Consider the following 23929-nt stretch of genomic DNA (forward strand, 5'->3'; position numbering starts at 1 on the left):
CTCGGTCACAAAGCCTTCAATGTCCGCTTTTAAGTAAAGCACACACACACCCAGGCAGCTGGCCCCACGCCGGCCAGTGTGCATTGAGACCCGGGGAGCGTCCCCAGATCTTCCTTGCCCAGCGAGGCTGGACCTGCAGCAATTATAAAACCGCCCTCCTGCTCAGGATCCTGCCTGCTCACAAGGTGTAGCTGGTCCTAGAACCACGAGCCGCAGGTGGAGGGCCATAAAGGAAGTGTGCATTCAGTAAAAACAACTCTTAAGACATAAAAGGGGGTTCAGCCATGGGGATGGAGAGGGAGACATAGAGGCCATGGTCGTGCTGCCCGTGTGCTGAGGCTATTTCGTTATTAGCTGGGGAACGGGGAGCCAGCAGCATCGAGGGGACATGTCAGCAACCAGAAGAGCAGAATTCCTTTGCAGAGAACTGAATCCCCGCGAGTGAGCGACGCTCTTCGGAGAGAGGCTCATTTCAGCCCCAAGCCTGGCCTCTCCGTCCACATCCAGAGTGCACTGCCCCCTGCGGGACTCCATCCAGGAAAAACTGAGGATGTAGGGCACACCCACCCGACCTTCCAGAATGTTCACCTATTTCAGTTATTTCTCCATCGCTCAGTCACTTCAAAGGTTCGGAGGTGTCTCTCCCGTGTTCCTTTCCACTTGCAATCCCGCTGGGTGCAGGCTCGTTTCCAAACACCTCCTTAGGCGGGTGGCGAGCTCCCCCTGCCATTCCGCTGACTCCCGAGGTTCAGGTCCTCAGGCTCAGCCATTCCCTGGAGCCCCGGCCCCACGGCCTCTGACGCCCATCACGGGTTAACCAAGTGCACAGGCTGGAGCGGCTCCAGGAAGAAAGCAGTGCCGTGTTCGGAAGGAAGAGCGGGATGGAGACCACGCTGTAACCGCTTCGACCCAGAAGCACACCAACACGAAAGTAGACTTCCTGAAACCAAGCCAAAATGGCTGTAACTCCTTCCCTTTCAGACGTCTTCTGAGTAAGAGACCTGCCCTGGCACAGCAGTGAAGGAACGGCTCCGCGAGAGCCAAGGCTTCATTCCTCAGCCAGCCAGACCTGCGTCTCTCTGCTCTGCTCAGAAATTTCCTGTATGCAAGCCCTTTCGGATGCGCCAGCCAGCCAGGGGAGCTTGCCTATAGCGACGGAGCAGTTTGGATCCCAGACGTTTACAGTTCAGGAAGCTGCCCGAAGAATGCGTCCTCAATGAAACCTCCACTCTGGCCTCCGCGCGGCAGGCAGATCCATCACGTTTCTTTAAGATGAAGGTCGCATCCACCCCTTCCTCCCACGGCTAAGCCAGCATGGAGATGCCAGCAGGTGATAAGAACAGGCTGCCTAGTGCCACGGGAGGTCCTTCCCACAGAAGGAAATCCAAGTGGAACTACACACCACAGATAATTCTAACTGCTCAAAATAAAGTTCTTAAAAGCCCCAAAGAAGTTCTGGATGACCGTCTTTCCTGTTGTAGCAATAGTTTCCTTCCCAAACCATAACCTCTGACACCTTGGCTCAATACGGGCAGAAATTTAATAGAATTTAAAACGGTTACCTCTTCCCATTCATGGTTAAACCCTCCCCCCATCCCAACTGGTTTACACCAGTAGTTTCAACCTAAAACCACCCCGGTATCAGGGAACAGAAAAAAGTACCGTAGTTTGAGAGGCTGCAAAATTCCTCCTGAGTTAGCGGTGGGAGCGGCTGCTTTACCCGTTTCCCTGAAGTGATAAAGCGGATTCTTGACACATCAGCCCCGTGCATCCAATGGGTCATTCCAGACGCTGGCTAAAAGCTAGCAAAAAAACGTCCTAATGGGACTACGGGACACGGCAAACATTTTGGAGCTGCCAAGCCTCTTCAATAACACCACTGAAGGAATGTAAACGGGCTGGTTGCTTCAGTTGCTAAGGGACGAAGGGAGGAAGAGATTCTACCTCCCTCTCCAGAAGCACCAGGCTCTGCCGTCTGAGACCTCGCTGTGGCTTTGCAGGTGCCCCGAGAGCTACTGCTGAGGTGGAGGTCTGTCCTGAAATCGCAGCATCAGGGACTCGCTGAGTCACCTGGCCAGGCTCCAGGCGGCCCTGACTGCCTCTGAGCAGGACCGTCCGAGGCTGACGCTCCGGCCTGTTCTACAGAGAGCCCCCGAGGACGGGCGCCGGGGCTCCGCTGCCTGCACCTTGGCTGCGGGCTGGCGGGCGGGGCTGGGAACACCAAGTGCCCACTTCCCAGTTTGCCGATCAATGGAGCTGAGTTGAGTGGCGGGCACTCTTCCAGCATTTGCTCTTCCTGGCCACTGGCCAGATCTCAGAGAGATAGAGGGTCTGAGTTGTGTCCAAATCCTTCCTTCCTTTCCCCTTCCCTCCCCCTCCACCCTGGATTTATTTAGTCCAACGATATTCTTCCTATTTTACTTGCCCCAGATCAGAAGCTCAAACCCACAGGAGAAGCAGCCCTAACTTACCCTGGCATTCACCACTCTCAAGTTCAAGTTAAAAAGAAATGCCGCTTAGTCAAGTCATCTCCAACAAAAGCTTTCTCATCACTACCTTTTCCCTTCTTTCTAGGGAGACAAAGTGAACTTTGGTTCTAAGTAAACAAGGTACCTTTATTATAATTACATCACAGCCTAATTACTGAAGTAGGAGAAAGTGACTCACCCTTGGGACCTGTCAGGTCAAGGCCAATCCCAAGAAATACACTTCACCTTCTCCCAGGATGAAGGCAAGTCTTCCTTCTTAAATGTTTGTGAGTGTGTGTGTGTGTGTGTGTGTGTGTGTGTTTGTCTTTGCTACGAGGCTGAAGCAAGTGGGGCGTCTCTGTGTCTGGATCCAGAGCATGTCTCTGAATATTTTCATAATGTTCTCTGTATTACCACAGCTTTTAGAAGTTGGACAGAAAAACTCTATTCCAGGCTCTGGTTTGACAATTCATGTTTTGTGCGTTTTTACATTTTTCCTTTTTAAAAAAAAAAAAAAAAAAAAAGTATTTTGCATAGCTACCCAGCACTGATTTTTCAAATTTTTTTTAATTAAAGGAAAAACAAAAACAGATCATGAAAACTCTTCAATCAAAAAGAGAAACTAATTTGTGGGAAGTAAGAAATCAGAAGCAAAAAACTGTATTCCCAGTCCCCTCACTCACTAGCTGTGTTTTTAAAAAGAAGTAGGCACAATGCTCAGCACCTTGATTTCTCCAAGAATAGCCAAGAACAGTAATTTCAGTTGGAATGTACACTTCTTTGAGGTGGAATCTGCTTCGCCACTCTTTTTATAAAAATATATCTTTAGAGCCGAAACCAGTTTGGCTCAATGGATAGAGCGTTGGCTTGGGGACTGAAGGGTCCTGGGTTCGATTCCGGTCAAGGGCATGTACCTTGGTTGCGGGCATATCCCCAGTAGGGGGTGTGCAAGAGGCGGCCGATTGATGACTCTCTCTCATCGATGTTTCTAACTCTCTATCTCTCTCCCTTCCTCTCTGTACAAAATCAATAAGATATATTAAAAAAATATATCTTTAGAGTTGAAAGAATTACAGATGTCTCCTTCCCACCCCCATTTACTCCCTCCACCCCACCCCTTCCCATCCCCAGTATTCTTGTTTCTTTTTTTAAGGAAGTGCTCAGAGGTGAAACTGTGCATGTCTGCTGTTAACAGGATTGGCCTGTAAATGGGGCTAATTCTGGTGGAGGTTCATCCTGTCCTTCCTTGAAAAACTCGTGTCTCAGAGACGCTCACCTCATCCATGTGGCAGCCGCTCAGCGGTGCCCGGGTACCGAGGGGTGGACACTGCCACTGGAGGTGGGCAACTGGTGGGCGGTTCTGCTGGCTGGAAATTCCTTCTTTTCTTGGGTGGGAACCTGCCTCTCTTCTCTTACCTCCCAATGCCCTCATTCTACCCCTTGGTACAGACCGAGGTGGTCCCTCTTTCACACCCCAGCAGACATCCCTATTCCTCCCTTGAGTGGCAGCTTCTCGTGAGCGTGGTGCTGGCCTCAGGGTGGTGCCCTCAGCCCATCAGGAACGGGATTAATAAGGAAGGGGAGGGGGTGGCTGTTACCTTCAAAGCATCCCCGTTTGGCATTTCAGAAGTGTGTGTCATTTCAAACGCTCAACTTGAAAGCTCCAGGTGGTAAGTGGTCACACCCCCTGCACATGTGACATCTGGCGTACAATGAAGACGCCTCCTAAGCCATCTTGGCTCTTTTGACCCAAAAGACAACCTGGACGGGAAGCTACACACTTCTTCCTCAGGGTCTACTTGTCGACCCGTGAGCACTTGAGTTTAGAGCGCTCTTTTCCAAGGTTCCCTGGCTGTCTTGGTGGTTAATTTAATGAGAGGATCTGGGAATAATTTATTATCCAGGGTGTATTTTACACGGAGCATGTCTCAGTTCAGACTAGCCACATTTCCAGTGCTCAGTAGCCACATGTGGCTGGTGGCTGATCTACTGGTCAGAAAGGCCTACATTGAGTCTACACCTCCTCCCTTTACAGATGGGGAAACTGAGGCCCCGGAGGCTGACGTGACAAGGCTCGGTAGTTTATAGCAGGGATGGGAATCAGACCTGGCCTGACTCTCTCCTGGTGGCCTCCTGAGGGTTCCGCTCTGACCCTTTCCTCCTTTCCCAGGGAGAGCTCCCAGGAAACCCCCGCTGATCTGCATCCTGGAGGCGTTCGGTGCAGATGCTGAAAGACATGCCTGTGTATCCAAAAAAGGCCACCCGCTCCTCCAGAGAGTCATTGTCCTCACGGCCTCTTCATTAATATGTTTTGTTTGGTTAACCTACAGCCTATGTTGCTAATGGAGCAAAGAATAAGAACATACATAAAGTCCAAATGGCTACATAAACATGTTCTGTTTAAGAGAGCAGATCTCATGCTAAGTGTTCCTACCACAATAAATAAAATAAAATACAAAAGTCCTAGGCCCAAATGTCATGACAATCACCTTTATGAGGGAAAAAGGGAACATCATTCCTATATAATAAACTAGCCTCCTAGCGCATATGTTGCCTGGAATTTCATGCACTAATTTGCTACTTTTTCCTTCATTTTTAGTCCTGCCTTTTAATATGTTCCTATCTTTCCAAACTTTTCACTTCACCATTAGGATATTTACCCACTCTTTCAACCAGGAATATGCCGGAAAATGTTTAACAACTGGCTTTCTGGTGAGTAAAAGCCCAAAGTTTTCGCATCTGCCTATTTTGCGGTGTAAACACTCCCATCATGGGCAATTTCAAATTACCGAGGTGACATCAACGGGCCTGCAAAGTTCATGAAAATGTATCAATCAGCTGTAGTGAGCAGGGAGAACGGACTCCAGCTCACCACTGCATTTCATTCACCCATTCTGAACCACAAGGTCTCTGAAGAGGTTGCTTTTATTTGATTCTTCATACGCTGAAGTAATAAGACGATAATAAAAGCAAGAAATTAGATCTCAAAACCGAAACCAGTACTTTATCCATGAAACCACACTGTTTGTCCCCAGTAAGATGTGAAATATTTCTGGCTAGCTTCTTAACCAAGTTAGATGATGCCATCAGGGCAACTGGAAGGAAGCTGTATGTTCAGTCTGTTACTTCGGACTTAGGAGGCCCCATTTCATTAGAAGCTGAAGAGAATAAAAGATCCTCCTTTAGCCAACCAGACATTGGGGACCCTATAGGCCTTATCAGAGTAGTATCTCCAATGTCTTACACAATACCTGTGCATATGTGCTCAACGAAAGTTGACTGGATAAGTAAGTGCATGAGATTTTACAGAGAAGTCATCTAGGTTGAAAGGAGGTTTTGTTTTTGTTTTTAATTCTTTATTGATTAAAGTATTACATAAATCTCCTCCCATCCCCCATTAAACTCTCCCGGCCACTCCAATCCCCAGAACATGCCCTTGCCCCCTCTACTGTCTGTGTCCATTGGTTTTGCTCATATGCATGCATACAAGTCCTTTGGTTTATCTCTTACCCTTTCCCTCCCCTGCCTTCTCTCTGAGGTTGGACAGTCTGTTCGAAGCTTCTATGTCTCTGGCTCTATTTTAAAATATATATATATTTTATTGATTTTTTACAGAGAGGAAGGGAGAGGGATAGAGCGCCAGAAACATCGATGAGAGAGAAACATTGACCAGCTGCCTCCTGTACACTCCCCACCGGGGATGTGCCCGCAGCCAATGTACATGCCTTTGACTAGAATCAAACCTGGGACCCCTAGTCCGCAGACCGACACTCTGTCCACTGAGCCAAACCGGTTTCGGCTCTGGCTCTATTTTTGTTCATCAGTTTATGTTGTTCATTATATTCCACAAATGAGTGAGATCAAGTGATATTTATCTTTCTCCAACTGGCTTATTTTGCTTAGCATAGTGCTCTCCAGGTCCATCCATGCTGTTGCAAATGGTAAGAGTTCCTTCTTTTTTACAGCAGCGTAGTGTTCCATTAAGGAATGGTTTTTAAGGATCAGATGACAGAAAGAACCAGAGCTTCAAGAATGACAAAATAAGATCAAATACCAGACACACATATTCCAAGCTGGAAAACCATTTCTTATACCCCTTTGAAATACACATTCTCTCGGTGGCTGAATTTTCCCTCCAGAGTCTGTGATCTGGATGTCTTTCTTTTCTCTATAACACCCAGACCCACTTTGTTCTCTACAAGTCTGTAGTTGTCATGTTCCTCAGCTCTTTCATTTATGCACAAATCAGAATTCTAGAAAGGTTTTCAGATGTTTCCAAGCCATCACAGCTTCATTAGAGACCACAAAACAAAACAAACAAAAAATCCACCAGATACTGCAAAACTCCCAATGAAATATAGCTGGCTGCGCAAATGGACTTTGTGTGCCTGTGTCTTATGGGGATAGACAGAGCCTTAAACTTCCCATTCCTGCTCGTAAGAAGTGGGCTGGAGAACAATGAAATGGTTGGGCCTCCTCTGAAGAACACCTCCTTCTAAGTTGCAGATTCCATGTGGGACAGTCAGTAAAACCACATGATCCAATATCAAAACAGCAAAATGCAATACCTTCTATAATTAGTAAATGCCCTATTACCATGCATTACTATCTTGCAGCCAGAACCCAGAAATTATGAAGGGAGATGCATTAAGAAAGAAACAGTTGATCTCCAAGATACTTGAATACTTTGTGTGTCACAAAGGAGTCGGAGACCCACACAGCTCACTGAGGCTTTCAGGGATACCTGCTGCCATCACCAAAAAGGTGGGTTTTGTGACCAAAAGTTGTGCCTTTGGAGTTCAGGCATGTTTCAAAGTTGCTCTCTGTTGACCAATGGCATTCATGTCTTTTTCTGGGAGAGTCAAGTACATAGGATTGGGGTATTTCACAAATCCAGTTTCATAATCAATTTTGTGCAAGCTACAACTAACCAAATAGTTCTGCAAGGCTCTGCAGATTCTCTTAGACTCAGTGTTTTCCTCTCTGTCTGCCCGCCCCCTCCTCTCCTCTGGGGCAGGTGTCTGAAGCACAGTTATGGCAGGGAGGCCAGAGAGGGAAGGCACCGTTAGGATCGAGGCCAAGGAGCGGGGGAGGCAGCAGGGTCAGCTCTTTTCCACCAGGAGTATCTAAGGGTGAGTATAAACTCAGGTCATAAAGATAGGCAGGGGGTGAAACTTGTAAAAAAAAAAAAAAGAAGGGCAAAGACATATGGTTAATGGGTCCATAGATGATGGTCTTAGTGGACAGGGGGGCTTGACTTCTCTGGGCTCTCCTGCCTCCCAAGGGGATGCTGGATGGACAAAGGGAGTATCTGGCTATGAGCTGTGGGCGAAAGGGGCCACATGCTGACCTGACAGGCTCAGGGGAGGCCTGCATGGCGGTCTTGCAAACTCAGAGACCTAAAGTCACCACAAAGGATGGCCTGAAATTAAACTTTAACTAAAAGCAGTTATTTTTATTGACAAGGTCAACCTTTACCTTAACTGAGCCTACCTGTCTTTTTGCATCTATAATAACATACCCTTTGAAATGTCTGGGTAACTTGTAACTTTCCTCTTCCTGGACCCCCCCTTACAGTACAACCTAATGTGCTGGGAGCCAGGACAGATATCATAAATTCCTTCATTATCCTGTTCATTGATCCTGCACCCACCTAAGTATGTGTCTATCATTTTACTTTTTATCCAATCCCAGGGCTTTCCCCGCTTTGCTTTCACCTGCCTCTAATCTATCACCAATGGATTTCATGTGACCCACCTACGTCCCTTTTCTTTGATTGCAATGTACAAATACAGATGTAACACACCATTCTATGGAGTATTATCTCAATTCATTAAGGTTCTGCTTCCCAGCATAGGTCGACAGTTTGGCTCAAATAAACTCCCAAAATTCTTTACAGGTTTCAATGGTTTTTTACATTAACAGAGCTAGTTAACTAAATGTGTGCTAGTCTCCTCCCATGACAAACGTACCTTCATAAGGAACTGGGAGGCCCACTTTCAATATAAAATGTCCGGACTCTTCAGTGTCCTGGGCTGTGCTCCTCAGTGTTCCGATTCTGAACCTGCCCCACAGCCTCGCCCTTCTCTTCCCTCCAGCAGCTCTGTGGCCGCCCAGCCTTCCTGCCCAAGCCCTCCCTCCCAAACCTTCCAGCCTGTGTAGGCAGGGCAGGCAGGTTTGGACATGTGGGCAGATTCCAGAGGTTGTGACTCTGGAGTGAGACGGGGAGGAGAACATGGGGTCCAGGTTGGCACAACCCTCGGCCCACTGACTTCTCTTTCCATGGGAGAGCTGACGCTGAAGTGGGTCAAAGTCCATAGCCTAGGCCCGTGGTCGGCAAACTCATTAGTCAACAGAGCTAAATATCAACAGCACAACGATGGACATTTCTTTTGAGAGCCAAATTTTTTAAACTTAAACTTTTTCTAACGCCGCTTCTTCAAAATAGACTCGCCCAGGCAGTGGTATTTTGTGGAAGAGCCACACTCAAGGGGCCAAAGAGCCGCAGTTTGCCAACCAGGGGCCTAGGCAAAGGTCCCTCTTACCCATATCTTAGGGTGCTACCGGGGGAGCAGGCTGGATTATCTTAGGGCTCACGAGAGAATGGACAGAGCTTCCACCACCGCCTTTGTCCTTCTCCCAGCCTCATCAATCTTGCTTTGCGTGAGTTGTAAGGTTTAGTCTCCAGAGGCCCTGATTATACTCCTATGGCACTTGGAGAAAACAGATGGGCTTGTAGTCAACAGCCCTCAGGCATCCTAATTTTGCTATTGCTCTTCACTCCAGCTTAAGAGGCCATGCTCTCTCCTTTAAGGCACCCTGGCTACTGTGCCCCTCCCCCACCTCCTCTCCCGCTTTGGCTGTTCTAAAACTCCACAGCCCCCTTCAGTATGGACCCACCCTCTTAGACCTCCTCCTCCAACCCTCTCTCACTCCCAAACCAGCTGCTTTTCCCTCCCAGCATCCTCCTCATCTTGGAGAGCAAAACACACCCAGTAAGCATTGAAAAATACCCTAGCCCCGTGATCGGCAAACTGCAGCTCGTGAGCCACATGCGGCTCTTTGGCCCGTTGAGTGTGGCTCTTCCACAAAATACCACGGCCTGGGCGAGTCGATTTTGAAGAAGTAGCGTTAGAAGAATAAGTTTTAAAAATTTGGCTCTCAAAAGAAATGCCAATCCTTGCACTGTTGATATTTGGCCCTGTTGACTAACGGGTTTGCCGACCACTGCCCTAGCCTCATGTCTGAGATCAAGCCTCTCATATGCACACTTGCTTTGGGTGACCCTGTTTTGTGACCCTCTAACATTAACTTCTACTGACCTAGAGGTACTGCAGCCAATACAAAAGCAGACCACATGCCTGAGCATCACACTCAAATGATGATCTTGCAAAAACAAAACCCCCCTCTCTTTGGGTGGCTGTGAAATGTTTCCAGCAAAGAGGAAGATTAGAGGTTAGGGAAGATTAGAGGTTAACGCTTTCATCTTCCCGAAGACCTTACCCTCTTGTTCTCCTCCAGGAGGCTGAAGGTGTTTTTGTTAAGCCAGGAAAGAGAGTTGTCTGTTTCAATCCTGGGCCAAACCACAGTCCCCAGTGGCATAACCCAGATGGGGGTGGGAAGGTGTCTGGATGTGAGAGAGCTAACGCCTCACTCCCCTGGGACAGCGACCCAGTTGGCATATGGTGCTTTGGTTTACAAAGGGCTTTTCTCCAAATAGCCCCACTTCACCTGCCTGCCGTGGCGTCACAGGCCTCCTGGCACCCCTGTCCACACACAGGAGGCTCCCCGACAACTGGAAGCTTCTATTTTAACCAGCGTTTTCTCCACAGACCCTGCTCTCAATTAGGCCTTTTCCTTCCTGCTCCCTACCCCGTTTCAGATTATTTTCTGTCCCTTTATTATTTCATCAAAATGAACAAAGATAGTAGACAGAAGTCAAATCATTCCATTGGCAGGCTGTGCAATATGTCTGGATGGCAACTATTTATTTTGTCTGATTTCAATGTAAGGAAACACCAACAACAAGCAAAACAAAACCCAGTGTTTGTGGCATGCTCTTCCTCCTTTCCCACCTCCTTTCCTAAACTCAGAAATATATGTCTATAAAAAACAGGTACAAAAAGAAGCCCTCATTTCGGGTTTCTTCCCCTGAAAGGTAGCTCCAAACGCTGACTTTCCACTTAACATTCCGTTCCCCTGAAGTCCTCGCTCTCCCGTTAATGACAACACCAGAGCCTTCCTGTCCAAGTGTCTCTCATCTTCCTTCCATTCTCCACGTCCACACAATCCTAATGGTTTCAGCAGCTCCCAACGTCCGCGCATCTCCACCCAGGTCCAGCTCCAGTCCGTCCTGCAGGCCACACCAACAGTCCTTCCCCAGCATTCCCTGCCCGGGTCACACCCATTTCTTAGGATTTAATACTTATTTGCTCTGGTGGGGTATCCAGGGCCCCTTGATGATCTGTTTCCAAGCGAACACTGCAATCTCAGCGGTGATGTGAGTGGAGACTGGCTCTGCCTCCTCTGGAATAGAGATCCCACAAAAGTGGAGGCAAAGAGCATCCCACTGGCACCCGCATCCTCGCTGAGTATTTTCACAGGTGACAAGTGCGTGCTGTCGCTCCTCCCAGCCACACTGCCAAACCCCGACCAGAGTGGAAGGTGGCCGGAGTTGGCAGAGCCGGGCAGGTGAGATCTGGAGGCATCACACACTGTGCAACTGCTACTTAGGAGCAAACGTGGCTTGTCTCACCTTGACCCAGCTCCCTCCGCTCTCAGGAGGGAGCTCTGAGGTGCGTGTTCTCCTAGGCATCCCCAGGGGGATTAAGCTCCAGACACATCAGTGAGGACTGCCTCTCCTTCCCCACGCTCCTACCAATCTCCCCCCAAACTGTCTGCACTTGATTTCTTACCTCAAGGTCTGCTTCTGGAGCCCGCAAACGCAGGCAATCACACACACACACACAGACACACACACACACACACACAGACACACACACACACACAGACACACAGACACACAGACACACACACACACACACAACACACACACACACACACACACTTGATAATGCACTTTAATAGCTGCTTCCCCCTGCCTGTCTCCCGTCCTCTTTCCTGCTGGCTTCCCCTGCGATCACCTCCCGGTAAATAAGTGACTTGGACTTGAATCTGTGCCTCAGAGCCCGGCTCACTACTTCTCTTAGGAATCCTGGTCAGCTGCTACCGAATCTACAGTGAATGGAAGCTTTTTTTTTTTTTTTTTGGCCAGGAAAAAAAAAAGCAAACAAACATTTTGAATGAATATTATTTCTATGTCCTTGTAAACAACCACCATCCTTTGTGAGTGCAACTAACAGTATCCAGTAAAGAGTGATAAAAAAGGAATTGAAAGGAAAGACTTTTTTTTTTTTTTTGCAAATTGTTGCAAATTTGCAAAGGAGTTAAAATGTTATGTTATCGTTAGTGCAAGTAATGACACTGTTTTGAACAGAGGATGCAATTTTTATTAATAAAGAGTATTTTCTTGGGTCCTGGCCCTAACAAGATACATTTAAAGACCAAGAAGTGTCTCCAACTGATTAGTCTTCTTAGGATACGCATGCCCTTTGGTTCAGCTCTGCTCCCATCTGACCACAAAGAAAGCTTTTAAGAACCCCCTCCTATTTTTCTCATTATAATCCCTTGCTTGTTTCTCTATGGTAATCAGCAATTAATCCCACAATATCAATGAGCCCTTGAATCAGTGAGGAGCTTTTATGTTTCAAGTAACAGAAGAGCCAATTCAAACTGGCTTAAAAATAAACAGCAGTGTCTCCATACAGATTGCTTATTAACTGCAAGAGGAATGACAGGAACCACACACTGCAGAAACCAGAGAGCATCTCGACCAGGTGAACAAAATTAATATCCCCGGGGAGGCCAGACAGACGCTGTGTTTCTCCAGAATCCATGTCCCGAGAACACATCGATCACAGAATACTCTGGCAGGGGGTGTACACCCCAACTGAGGAGGGCTCTATAAAAGAGCTGGCCTAGATTTTGGGGGGGGGGGGGGAAAGCAACGTTATGAAACACAAAGAAATGCTGAGTAAGCATTCCAGGTTCAAAGAGATTAAAGGGAACTGAGCCCCACTGCAAAGGACATGATTCTGAAGAAAGAAACATACTAGAAAGGACACTATCAGGAAAACTTAAAAACTGGTATCTGTGATTTAGATTAAAAAAAAAAAATACCATTATCAATGTTAAAGCTCTAGTCTTGGATGAGAGGATGGTGGGAATGTAAGAAGACATTCCTATTTTTATTATTATTATTATTATTATTATTAGAGGGAAGGAGAGAGAAACATCAATGAAAGAGAGAGAGAGAGAGAGAGAGAGAGAGAGAGAGAGAGAGAGAGAGAGAAAGAGAAAGAGAGAGAGAGAGAGAGGCACCCCAATTGGCCACTTCCTACATGCACCCCAACCGGCACCAAACCCACAACCCAGGCATGTGCCCGGCCCTGATTAGGAATCAAACCCATGACCTTCTGATGCATGGGATGACACTCTAACCAACTGAACCGCACTGGCCAGGGCGAGATCCCTGTTCCCAAGAATTGCATCTGGAAGAAATAAAGGGGCCTAATGTCTGCAATCCGCTCTCAATTGGTCAGAGAAAGATTCAGCCAACGGGGCAAAAAGCTACACTCGGTGAATCTGCAGAAATGGCAAATGGGAGTTCTCTGAACTTTTCCTGCAGCTTTTGTGGAAGTGAAATTATTTCAAGATAGAAACGTAATCACTCAGGGGTAAAGGGACTGAGGGGTATGTTGGAATCCACATCAGGATGTCAATGAGTCCCTTCTCCTGCGGCGGTTTCTGTCCCAGGTTCTGCCTTCCCGGGGGGGGGGGGGGGGGGGGGGAGCAGTGCGGCCGCTGTCAGTGTGACCGGCGGTGAAATGCCTGTGGTGGCTCCAGGCTTCACACCCAGACCTACACATCTCGGTCCACGCCAGCTCCCTCAGAAGAGTGAGTGGGGGTCTTCCTTGCCAGAAACCCTCCCCAAATTTGAGCAATCCTACTCGAAAACACACATTCAAATCAACACACCCCTGCCACTCAGAACATGAAGTTCAAACTTCTTTTTTAATTCATCACATTTTTACTGAACCTGAAAACAATTTACTTAGTAGTGTATGATGCACTGTCCTCTGCAATCTGACTCAAACGTTGATTTCCACGTTTCAATTTAGAGCCCATCGGCCGTGCATTTCTGAAGGGCAGGGCCCAGGGTATATTGTCTCACTTTCCGAGGGTTACCAGCGTCTCTATAAAATGTGGACAAACGCGTAACATCAGCCCTGCCGGCGCCTCCTGCTTCCCCGCCCAGGAAAAAAATTGTGGAATGAATTCATAAGTAGATCTGTGACAGCACTTAAAACAGTGCTGGGCACGAAATAATTCATCAGAATAAAGTGCTATTCAATAAGATACATCTTCATTTAGTTTGGGTATTTCACTCCCTAAAGGAAAATGACCCTGTTATTCCAGCCACATGGAACCGCTGAGAAACCCATAATCGAGCCAATACGTGGAAAGTGCATATGTCCTAATTTCCTGTTTTTCTCTGAGAGGCTGCAGTCCCGGCCTGGGTCAGGCAATGCATGCCTTGTGGCCCAGCACCGGAGCAGCCCTGGCTGAGAAGAAAGGCTGTCTTCATTTTGTACAGGAAAGCAGGGAAACCTCAAGATGCCCACACTGCACGTCACCCAGGCTGGGGACAAGCGCACTCAGCAGTCAGCAGGGAGGTGTCAGCTCCTGGCCCAGGATTTAACTTGGCTCGTTACACCCCAGGGTGCCGCACACCAGACATGCGGACACCGATGGCTTCTGCAGCCACCACCACAGGCCAGGCTGCTGATGCTGCCCTTTTCGGGCCACAAAAATGCCTCAAAGCGCAGAGAGCAGGCTGACTCACCCAGAGAGACGACATTTTCAGAGCAATTTCCGGACCATCACCCCAAAAGGTCTAAATAACGCCCCTGGGATTCACCCCCCATTTTTCACCAAATAATGGTTCTTAAGAATCTCCCTCTGCAGCCCTGGCTGGTGTGCCTCAGTTGGTTGGGTGTCATCCCATGCACGGAAAGGTTGCTGGTTCGATTCCTGGTCAGGGCACATGCCTGGGTTGAGGGCTGGACCCCTGGTAAGGGAAGTACAGGAGGCAGTGGATCGATATTTCTCTTTCTCTCTCTAAAAATCAATAAACTGCCCTACCTGGTTTGGCTCAGTGGATAGAGGGTTGGCCTGCAGACTGAAGGGTTCTGAGTTCTATTCCGGTCAAGGAAACGTAGCCAGGTTGCAGGCTTAATCCCCAGGTGCAAGAGGCAACTAATGGATGTGTCTCTCTCACATCAATGTTTCTCTCTTAACCTCTCCCTCTCCCTCCTACTCTCTCTAAAAATCAATGGAAAAAATATCCTGGTGTGAGAATTAACAACAACAACAACAACAACAAAATAGTATACATACATACATTCATACATATATAAAACCAATCAACTATTTTTTAAAAACTCCCACTGCAGAAAAACCTGGGGGCACCACCTTTACCCGCCATCAGTTATCTGCACACGTGCCCCCTGGCATCAGGCATAGAGGAGGACACAGCACTTCTGTGGCATTCCCGCCAAGAGCACATGACCTGAATCCACCTGTGAGAAGCATTTGACACAGCAATCTGAGTCACTACAAAAACAACCAGCCTGAACTCTTCAAAAATGTCAACATCTTAAAAGACAAAGAAAGGCTGAGGATCCATTTCAGATGGAAGAAGTCTAAAGAGAAATGACCGCTACGTGCAATGTGTGATCCTAGACTGGATCCTGAATCTAAAAAGCAAAAAATGCAATTGCTATATAAGGAGCAATATTGGGATAACTGGTAAAACTAGCCTGTGGACTATAAATCAGATAAAATTATTGCATCATTGTTAAATTTCCTGAATTTGCCAACTGTGGTATTGTGGTAACATAAGAATGTCCTGGTTCTAAAGAAGTAAACACTGAAGTATTAAATAATACAGACATGATGCATTGATTTACTCTCAAATCATTTAGAAAAGTGTGTGTATGTGTTTGTGTGTGTGTGTGTGTGTGTGTGTGTGTGTAAGAGAATGATAAAACAAATATGATGATATGTTAAAATTTATTAATTTGGATAAATAAATGTCTACTAGTTTCTTTGTACTATACTTGTAACATTTATTAAGTGTGAAATTGCTTTAGAACTTAAAAGTACATTCCACCACCACACTCTGCAAAGCAAAAGAAGATTCTTAGTGAACAGTTTAACGCCTTCGAGCGGCTCACCGTACAACACTGGGAAATGTTTAATTAAACAGGACAGGGAACACTTTATTCCCTCATGTGTACAAAGTAAATAAGCCTGGGAGCACAATTTGATGTGTTAGAGTTTTTTAAAAGTTTTGAAATTTGATATAAAATGCATGTCTGGGTGTGTGTTTTGTTTATTATGCAATATTTATGATATGCAAAAAAAGTCGAAAAGCAGCATTGCACACCTCTGTACTCTCCACCCCTGTCATATCATATCCTCAGATGCCTCTCAGAAGTTACACGATTTTTACACTTGGTACTCATCAGTCCCATATATTTCTATTTTGGGTTTGTTACCTATGTATGAATGTGCATACTTTCACTGTATGTTTTAACAATATAACTCTGAATTGAGTTTGTGTAACTCCTGATGGACCCTCAGGAACTGCCAAGGTCTTGGGGATTACAGCTTTTGATGGGCTGATCTTTCAGGCTCTTCTGCGATATCTTCCTAGTGACCATGATTCTACGTCCTTGGAAATAACCTGAATACCCTGACTACAATCCATAAAATATATGTCAAGGAACACACACAATGAAGTGCTGGGACCCTAAAACACGGGTTCTCAATAGTGATGGTACACAACTCTTCCCAACTCTGCCTTCAATGGCATCACATGGGTAGTTAGAAATTCACCAGGGTTGGAGGATTGACACCATGGGAACGGGCGAGTGCTACATAATATACGAGGGTGTTGTAACTATTTTCAACAAATCAATGAATGGACTTAGCTCCTAGATGATTTTGATATAAAAGAGAAAAATTAACGTTTTTCATGTAGTCTTTCAGATTATCAATAGGAAAAAAGAAGAACTAACGCTTATTAAGATTTCATAGCCCAGATAGACTGGTGTAGAAAATGTTAAGATGAATCTTGATGATAATATAAGAACAACTGTCCAAAGTATCCAGATATAACCATCCAGATATAATTTACAAATTACATATGTCCAGTTGATAACAACTCTAAAGATTATGGTTTGATTTCCTTGTAGGATGGTAACCAGTTCTGCATCTAATTAGTGAACGTATTTCAGCAGCCTTGCTTTGAACTGATTAAATACTATATGCCTCAGTCTCCTGTATCCTATCTTTAAGTAGCTCAGCCATGCTGCTGATGCCTTCTTAATGAGTGAAATAAAGCTTTAAGCCAAGCTCATTATATGTCCGTAAGAGAGCTCTATTTAAAAAACTCTTTAATGATCATACTTGCCAAAGGAAATGTGGGCTGGAACTAAAGAATTTGGTTCTTTTTATTTTTGCCAAAAATCAGTGTTGTCAGCCAGGAGGAGAAGCAACTTTGGAGAAGTGAGAAAGGAGAGATTCAAAGGACCTGTGTTGTTGGATGAGCTGGTCGTCTGGTTCATCAGAGCCAAAGCTCCATGGTTCTCAAAATGTAACCAAGCCTGGTTGTAATAAGAACCAGGAAAACCTAAACCACACACAGATGGATGTTTTGCCAAAAAGCCTGGTGCTGCACTGGGCAAACTTAACCCAACAACTTTATGACTGTTCAGCTGTTAACGCCCCACTCCGGAAAAGAGGACACGAACCCTGCACACTAAACACTGCCACCCAGGATGGTCCAAAGCCACGGTAACATCAGCAATAACGTTTCCTGCCTATGAGGAACCAGCGGGGCTTTTGCTATTATTGCCATTGTACCTCTTCCAGGAGCCTTTCAGACATTTTATTCTAGTGGACTCCCATTACATTTTAATAGTACATATATGCTATAAATCTGCTTATACGCTATATACATCTCTGTAATTTACAGATAAAAAAAAGATCTTTAGCCGGGACCGGTTTGGCCTGCGGACTGAAAGGTCCCGGGTTCGATTCCGGTCAAGGGCATGTACCTTGGTTGCAGGCACATCCCCAGTAGGGGGTGTGCAAGAGGCAGCTGATCGATGATTCTCTCTCATCGATGTTTCTAACTCTCTATCCCTCTCTCTTCCTCTCTGTGAAAAATCAATAAAATATATATTAAAAAAAAAAAAAAAAGATCTTTAGTCCCTTGCAAAAAAGCAATTTTTGGCTCCTTGCGACCAAAGCTCCCAATGAGAATGCGTGTTACGCACTGACCATTATTAACTGGGTTCCCCCAGCCTCTGACGTCACGGCAGCACGGACATAAACACAGAATGAGAAGGCTGGGCGCCTGCCGATGGGCATCTTTGCTGTCAACCGAGGAACAACAGTAATGGCAGAAGCAACAACAGTTCTGAGCACGTGTTAGATGCGAGGCACGGAGCCAAGCTTTCACACACTGGGTCTGAGTCTGCTCGAGCTGCCATAACAAAATACCACAGCTATTCCAAACAACAGAAACGTATTGTTCACAGTTCTGGAGGCTGGAAGTCCAAGGACAGGGTGCCAGCAAGGTCGAGTGAGGCCCTGTACTTGGTTGCACACTTCTTGCTGGGTCCTCACATGGGCCGAGAGGGAACTCTGTGAGGTCTCTTTTATAAGGGAACTAACCCCATTTATGAGGTCTCTACCCTCATGACCTAAACACCTCCCAAAGGCCCCACATACTAATGCCATCACCTTGGGCATCAGGATTTCAACATATGATTTGGGGGGTGGCGGAGGGGGAGGGCAGAAGACATTCAGACCATAACATACTGTTATAGTTGGGTTACCCCAGAAGCAAACCTCAAGACAAGGATTCCAGTGCAAGTAATTTCTAGGGGAGGTGAGTCCAGAAAATACCGGTAGGTGAACGTGGAATGAGGGAGGAAATAGGGAGGGAGGGTGTGAGGACGGTTTTCAAGCCCATGACCCTGTGAACTGGAGTTTAATCCACAAAGAAACTCTGGTAAACCAGGAACCTCAGAGTGATCCTACCCAAAAGGGTGAGGGAGGCGAAATATTTATACACCATCACTTGTTGGCTGAGGCCTGCTCCTGCTCTCTTTTGGCAGAGAGAGATGCAAATGTTAGGAGCCAGAAGTCAGGCTGGTATGAACTGAAATGACAGGGTACAGGGCTAGGACAAATACACCGTCTCATATAATTCTCGCAACATCCATGAGAGGTTGGCATCCTAATTAGCCCAAATTTCATAGGTATGGAAATGAGGTACAAACTCAACAGAAAGTAAATGATAAGAGATAACTGATCACTCAAGAGGTCACGTGCTTAATCCCATGCTATAAATTTATACTGCCTTTTCCTGGCATATTCATGCTGCTCTTACTGATTTTTCCTATTAGAATTGATTCAACAAATTGACAAAACTCATAGGAGATTGGAATCATGTTACATCCATCCATAAGTTGACGGAGAGGGGAAGGATTCAGAGAAAAAATAATGAGTGAATTTTGGATTGTTGAGGTTGTCAGTAGAACCTCTATGTGGAAAGTTCAGGAGGGAGGTACATCCTGGCTCTTGATTCAGGGAGGGATGTGCTAGAGATACAAGTGCAGCAGCTATTAGCATGTACATGTGTTATGGACTGAATTTGTCCCCCAAATTTCATTTGTTTAAACCTTATTGTCCAGTACCTCAGAATGTGATGGTAGTTGAAGACAGGGCCCTTATTTTTAAATATATATATTTTATTGATTTTTTACAGAGAGGAAGGGAGAGGGATAGAAAGCTAGAAACATTGATGAGAGAGAAGCATTGATCAGCTGTCTCCTGCACACCCCCTACCAGGGATGTGCCTGGAACCAATGTACATGCCCTTGGCCGGAATTGAACCTGGGACCTTTCATTCTGCAGACCGATGCTCTATCCACTGAGCCAAACCAGTTTTGGCACAGACAGGACCTTTAAAGAGGTTACTGAGTTAAAAGGCTGTTAGTTGGCCCTAATCCAATCTGACCAGTGTCCTTATAAGAAGAGGAAATTAGGACAGACAGGGAGAGAGACACCAGGAAGAGACAGGAAGAGGGTGGTCATCAGCAAACTAAGGAGAGAATCCTGCCAGCACCTTGATCTTGAACTTCCAGCTTCCAGAACTGTGAAAAATAAATTTATGTTGTTTAAGCCACCCAATCTGTGCCTTTTTGTTATGGCAGCTCTAACAGACTAATACGATATGGTAGCTGTTGTCATGAAACAGAGGGATCTACATGAGAGCCAATGGAAGGTTTTATTTCAAAACACAGTGACTGTAAAATGGAGCAAGTGCTGCAAAGTAGACCAGAGAAACAAAGACTGAAAGCTATCTGCTGGGTGTGGCAACAGGAAGGAAGAGCCAAAGAAATGGTAGAAAAATGGGAAACAATATTTTATATGTACAATCCTATTTGATTCTCTTGTCAATCGAGGATGGAAGACTCACCTTGCCTAGTATCCTACAATTAGTAACTGGCATGGCTAGAACTAGGACCAGGTATGTTTGATTTCTGCAGCCTCATCAGCTCACCTTTTTGGAAGCCGAGTGGCTACTCCCACCTTGCTCCTGCCAATTACTATATCTCTCAGGAGACCAGTCTAGTCCTGTTGTGCCAACAAACTCTTGGGATGGCCTGGCATGAAGCTGTGTTCTCACTATCCAGCCATCCTCCCTTCCCAAGAAAGCCTCATGGTCCCATAGCCTCCACAGGGTCCATCTCCCAAGCCCTAAGTTTCAACTCAGCAACTCCTACCTGATCTAAATCCAGTCTGGGACAGGAGTTTCTGTGGTCCTGCCTTCTCCCTGCCTCCATGTGCCTCCTACCAACTTCCACTTGGCTCTGACCCCACGGTCTGGGCAGTTCTGTACAGCCCTGGCATGGTCTTATTATGAAAAGCAGACCCAAATATTTACACTGGACTGTAGGAAAACAGATGAGATCATGGAATTATTGACATTGATCTTTTTTAGGAGAACTTATGGAGAATGGTGGGGTGGGGGAGAGTCAGCAAATTAGGGATGGGTAAATGTTAGGGAAGGTTTTATTTCCTAAATATGGTCAAGAAAAGATTATTAAAATGATGTTTTTTGAGCACTTAGAAGGAAAATTATGGTCACTAGACATTAACATAATGTCCGAAAATATGAACTTAGTTGACTTCCTCCTCTCCTCTCCTCTCCTCTCCTCTCCTCTCCTCTCCTCTCCTCTCCTCTCCTCTCCTCTCCCCTCCCCTCTCCTCCCCTCCCCTCCCCTCCTCTCCCCTCCCCTCCCCTCCCCTCCCCTCCTCTCCCCTCCCTTTACCTTCCTTCCTTCCTTCCTTCCTTCCTTCCTTCCTTCCTTCCTTCCTTCCTTCCTTCCTTCCTTTTTTTTTAGGACGAGAGGAAGAGAGAGGGAGAGAGAGAGAAACATCTATCAGCCGCCTCCTGCACAACACCCACTGGGGACCAAGCTCACAATCCGGGCATGTGCCCCAACTGAGAACTGAACCGGTGACCTCTATGTGCACGGGACAATGCACAACCAACTGAGCCACACCTGCACACCCTGCCAGGGCTTCATTGACTGTTTAATGTTTCTAGACATTAACTTAGGAACTATGAACATAAAAAGAGTTTGATTTTATAAAGAAGTTAAACAAAGCTCTCAAAAATACTCCAAAAGATACGGTGTGAGCTGGACAGCAACACAAGCAATTGTCCAGTTACCCAACCAGAAAGCCACTAGAATACATCTTTTCTTTCAGGTCCTTGGACCAAAATCTGATGGTGTTAGGCCTCTTACTTCAATCTGTTCTGGAAATCTGCAGACTTCACCTTCCTACCTTAACCTCTGACACATATCCTGCTTCACCCAGATTTAGCTTGACCCGATTTCCATTCTCCCTGCCTAAGAAAATATATTGATATTGGCATGCGGTTGAATTGGCAAGAGAAACTGGGGTTATCAGACTAGGGAATTGAAGCATAGGCAAAGATTTCTAAACAGGACATAAAAAGCACGAAGCATCTCAATTTTAAAGAAACCACACATTTAAAAAGGATAAACAATTAAGAAAGAGGTAAATTGGACTTCATTAAATTTAAAATATATTCAAGAAAACATTTCATTAAAAAGTGAATGAACAAACCAAAGAGTGGGAGATATTCTACACACATACACCTAGCAAAGAACTTAAGTCAAGAATATATTTTAGAAAACTAGCAAATCTGAAAACCAATAAAAGCAAAACAAGTTTTAAAAAGAAGCAAATGAGCCCTAGCTGGTTTGGTTCAGTGGACAGAGCATTGGCCTGCAAACTAAAGGGTCTCAGGTTCGATTCTGGCCAAGGGCACATGCCGAGGTTGTGGGCTCGATCCCCCCAAGTAGGGGACGTGCAGGAGGCAGCCAATTGATGTTTCTATTTTTCCCTCTCACTTCCTCTCTGGAATCAATAAAAAGTATTTTTTTAAAGAGAATATCCAAATGTTAAGCATATGACAAGGTGTTCAATCTTATTACAACACTCATCAGGAAAATTCAAAATAAGACCACAATGAGATTCACCTCTGTAATCATCTGAATGGGTAACATTTAAAAGACTGACCACATCCAGCTGTCAGAGGGGAGGGGTCAGGGGAGCACTGGATAAAAGGAGGTGAAGGGATTAGTCAAAGAACATGTGTATAGTCCATAGACACAGACAACAGTGCGGTAATTGCCAGAAAGAAGGGGATGGCAGGGGCTGGGTGGAGGTGGGCAAAGGTATGTGTGTGGGGAAATGGGTACATCTTTAAGCATGTCAATAATAAAAATAAAGTTTGAAAAACAATAAAAATAAAAGTCTGACCACATCAAGTATTGACAAGGATATGAAGCAATTGGAACTCTAGTATACACTGCTGGTGGGAGTAAAATTTGGTCCAACTACTTTAAAAAACTGGAATACCTACTAATATCTATGCCTACCCTATATCAAGGAATTCTACTTTCAGGTATACATCCAGGATAAATGGGTACATGTGTCAACAAAAAGTCATATGTACAATAATATTCATAGCCACTTAATCCATAATAGTTGAAATTATAAACAACTTACATATTTATTAATAGGAAAATGGATAAACAAACGGTGGTAAATTCATACAATAGGTAAGTTCGCAAGAATTAATAAGAACAAATTACTGATATATACTGAGTAGCCAGATTATTATGACCACCTGACATTTGTAGGCAAATTAGCCGTACACTGCATTGTACAGGATACGGAAGACAAAGGCCTGCTTGAATACCTTTGCTGTCTGCAGTTACCAAGATAAAACGTCTCCAATTCGCACAGGAACAAAAGGATTGGACCTTCAAGCATTGGAAAAAAGTCATGTGGTCCAATGAATCATGTTTCCAGTTGCATCATGCAGATGGCAGAGTGAGAATTTCAAGGAAACAGCGTGAAAGCACGTATCCCACATGCATGAATTCAACTCTTCAAGCTGGTTTGGGGCATGTTTTTCTGGCATGATTTTGGCTCTTTAATTCATTTGGAACAACGTCTGAATAGCACAACATCCCTAAGTATCATTGCTGATCAAGTTCATCCTATCATGTTGATGGCGTATCCCAATGGAGATGGCTTCTTCCAACAAAACAATGCGCCATGCCACAGTGCTGTATTGTGCAGGAGTGGTTTCAAGAACATGAGGGAGACTTTTCCTTGCTTAGGTGGCCCCCACAATCACCAAATCTCAATCCAATCGAGCATTTGTGGGATGAAATTAAAAGAGCCATCAGGCAGCTGGTTCCACAACCATCAAATCTCACAGAACTGGACAGTGCTATTTATCAGGCATGGTGTCAGATTCCTTGAATCACCTTTCAACATCTCTTGGAGTCAATGCCAAGAAGAAACACCACAGTATTGAAGGCAAATGGTGGCCTGACGAAGTACTGATGGGGTGGTCATAATAATATGGCCACAATGTGTATATGACAACATAGATGAATCTCAAAAACATTACGTTGAACAGAAGAGGCCAGTCACAAAAAACTGGTATGTTTTATGCCATAGATTAGGTGAAACCATCTGATAGTTATCAGAATGGTGACCACCCTCGTTTGGAGGTGGTATTGACAAACTGTCTGGGGTGACAGAGATGTCCCTTGATTTGAGTGGTGGCTATAGGAGTGTGTACATATAGTTCATTGAGCTGTATATCACAGACTTCAATCTTACTGTATAAAAATACACCTTAA

The 23929-nt window shown here is 45.6% G+C and overlaps 1 protein-coding gene across 2 annotated transcripts in view; it reads right to left on the reverse strand.

The window, feature by feature from the left end:
• RIN2 (Ras and Rab interactor 2) overlaps nt 1-23929 on the reverse strand; it is a 201955-nt gene that overhangs the window by 100537 nt on the left and 77489 nt on the right. The window lies entirely within an intron of this gene.

Source organism: Pipistrellus hanaki (assembly GCF_964339955.1).
Source record: "Pipistrellus hanaki genome assembly, chromosome: 6".
Lineage (NCBI taxonomy): Eukaryota > Metazoa > Chordata > Mammalia > Chiroptera > Vespertilionidae > Pipistrellus > Pipistrellus hanaki.